We start from the raw sequence: 3,543 nt of genomic DNA on the forward strand, positions 1-3,543 counted from the left end.
TGAGTTTTTAGTTATATTACTTGAATGCTATGAATGGAAGAATTCTCATGAAATTTTGCAAGACTTTGATGCAATTGTGTGGATGATTTCAGGGAAGAAGAGGCTAGGCAAGGAAGCAACAAAATCAATAAAGGAAGCTTGAAGATCACATGTGGAGTTTAAGTTCCAGTTTAAGCTTAAACTGGAACTTAAACTCCACATGTGATCTTCAAGCTTCCTTTATTGATTTTGTTGCTTCCTTGCCTAGCCTCTTCTTCCCTGAAATCATCCACACAATTGCATCAAAGTCTTGCAAAATTTCATGAGAAATCTTCCATTCATAGCATTCAAGTAATATAACTAAAAACTCATGGAATTTGCATCAAAATTATACTGTTTGGATGATTCATTACTTTGTTGTTCATTTAACCATTCTTGGTTACTTTAAGCTCAAGAAAATGCATAAAACAACTAAAACTAACAGAAAAATGCTAGTGAAACTAGCCTAAGATGCCTTGGCATCATTCATCTATGGTTGATTCAATCAAAGGAATCATGAAAATCTACCCAAATTGGCTTGCTTAGAGCTCAAGAAAGTACATAATTCAAGTGAAAACAAAAGAAAAAGACTAGTGAAACTAGGCTAAGATGACTTGTCATCAGACAACGAAACAAAAGATAGAAATTCCAAAAATGCCCTTACAACAAAATAAAGTAAATTACTTGACAAAAAAGGAAAAGTAAATTAAAATATGTGTGTCTCTTCGTTCAAAAATTTTGGTGTTTCTTCCTTGCTAGATTGACCAGAGTATTATTACCACCAACGCCAGGTATGGAAATTTACATGCCTATATGGTGAAGGAATGGTATTTCTTTTCACCTCAGGATCTGTGGACCCCACAGGATCCCCACCTCAGGATCTGTGGACCCCACAGGATCCCCACCTACCTTTTCTTTTAATCCTAATCACACTCTCCTAATCCAAATCTCATTTTCAATGTCACACTTCCCAAAAACCTTCACCAATCACCTCAATTCCTCTTCCCAATTACCCCATTCACCATTCACATCAACCCACTCTTCCCCATAAACCCCACCTACCTCCACTACATTCAAAATTCAATTTCCCACCCATTCCCACCCAAAATGGCCGAAACCTCACCCTCTCCTCTCCCTATAAATACCTTTCCTTTCTTCTTCATTTTCACACAACACAAACCCCTTCTTCTCCCATATAGCCGAAACCAATTCTCTCCCTCTCTACCCAATTCTCTTCTTCTTCTTCTACTTTTCTTCTCTTTCTTGCTCGAGGGCGAGCAAAATTTTAAGTTTGGTGTGGTAAAAAGCCTAGGCTTTTTATTTTTCATTCACCATCAATGGCACCTAAGACCGGAGTATCCTCAAGAAAAGGAAAGGGGAAGGCAAAAGCTTCCACCTCCGAGTCATGGGAGAAAGAGAGATTCATCTCCAAGAGCCATCAAGACCACTTCTATGATGTTGTGGCTTTTTTTTTTATTTCAAGTGTAAAGTAGAAAAAGGGCTTTGTTAATTATCTGGTTATAGGACAAAAGTATATATTTTTATTGTCGACTTATCCTTAAAGGATAATCTTTCATTTGTTTAAAAGTCCTCTATAAAACCCAGACATCCAACACTTATCCATCATATCCACTCAAAGCATATGCAACACAAAACATACACAAGAAACCAGTTCATCAAATTGGTCATAATTGTTTATATTGGATCAAATTTTGGTACGGTTAGAGCCACTTTAATCTGCTGGATTGTCTGGCAGTAACAAATTATTTTATTGAATTAGAGGTCTGACAGTCACAATTACTTCACCATTCCCTGATTTAGTTACCTTCTCTTATTTAATTTGTTGGCCATCATGATGTTCCCCACATACGCCTCTCATCATAAAATTTTTTCCCCGTAGAAGATAGATCACACAAATTGAGGCAGCAACAATTATGTACACTTTTTTTTAAATAATAATCACTACAAATATATATGTTGCTGCCTCAATTTACTAAGTATTATTGCCATAAGGTTGTCACTTGCCAAAGTATATCCATCTATCTATTTATGATATATTAAATCAGAACTGGCAATCGATAATATATTCCTTAAAATTAAACTAAATGCATAACTCCTTTCATGAAAATCGATAACTCCATCTGTTTCAGTCCCAAATTATGGAGTAATGGTGAAGATTGGTGATGCACATTGAACTCCCCCTCTTTGGATCTGCTAGGATTACTGTAATTCTTTTTATTACCATTCTCCATCCTATACCCAACATGCTCCTCTTGCGTATCATCTGCAAAAAGACAGTCCAACTTTAGCAGTTTCCTCCACACAACTATTGGAAGCAACTCAACACCTCTTTAGGAGATTTGAGCTCTAATATGGAGCAACTAAGGATGGAGCACCAAGAGCACTCCATTATCCTCCATGAAATTAGAGAGGACCAAAGAGCAATGAGAGAGGAGCAACAAAGGCAAGGAAGGGACATAGAAGAGTTGAAGAACATCATTGGTCCTTCAAGAAGAAGACGCCGCTAGAGGTGGATTCATTCCTTGTTCTTTATTTTCTTTTTGTTTTCGATTTTTAAGTATTATGTTTATCTATGTTTTTGTGTCTCTACTTCATGATCATTAGTGTGTAACCATGCCTTAAAGCTATGAATAAAATTCATTAGTCTTTCACCTCTCTTAAAAGAAAAATGTTTTAATTCAAAAGAACAAGAAGTACATAATTTTCGAAATTATTGGTGAATTTAATTTAATTATATTGATGTGGTGGCAATAATTTTTGTTTTCTGAATGAATGAATGAACAGTGCATATGTCTTTTGAAATTGTTGTTTATGAGTGTTAAAATTGTTGGTTCTTGAAAGAATGATGAACAAAGAGAAATGTTATTGATGATCTGAAAAACATCATGAAATTGATTCTTGAAGCAAGAAAAAGCAATGAAAAAAAAATGTGGCGAAAATTTTAAGGCAAGGATCCAAGGCTTTGAGCATTAATGGATAGGAGGGCCCAAGGAAATTAAATCCAGGCCTAAGCGGCTAAATCAAGCTGTCCCTAACCATGTGTTTGTGTCATGAAGGTCCAAGTGAAAAGCTTGAGACTGAATGGTTAAAGTCATGATCCAAAAAGAGTGTGCTTAAGAGCTCTGGACACCACTAACTGGGGACTCTAGCAAAGCTGAGTCACAATCTGAAAAGGTTCACCCAGTTATGTGTCTGTGGCATTTGTATATCCGGTGGTAATACTGGAAAACAAAGTGCTTAGGGCCAAGGCCAAGACTCATAAGTAGCTGTGTTCAAGAATCAACATGCTTAACTAAGAGAGTCAATAACACTATCTGAAATTCTGAGTTCCCAGAGACGCCAATCACTCTGAACTACAAAGGAAAAAGTGAGATGCCAAAACTATTCAGAAGCAAAAAGCTACAAGTCCTGCTCATCTAATTAAATTAATATTCATTGATATTCTGGAATTTATAGTATATTCTCTTCTTTGATCCTATTTGATTTTCAGTTGCTTGGGGACAA

The sequence above is a fragment of the Arachis duranensis genome, chromosome 4 (genome assembly GCF_000817695.3).
Source record: "Arachis duranensis cultivar V14167 chromosome 4, aradu.V14167.gnm2.J7QH, whole genome shotgun sequence".
In the NCBI taxonomy this organism is placed as follows: Eukaryota; Viridiplantae; Streptophyta; class Magnoliopsida; order Fabales; family Fabaceae; genus Arachis; species Arachis duranensis.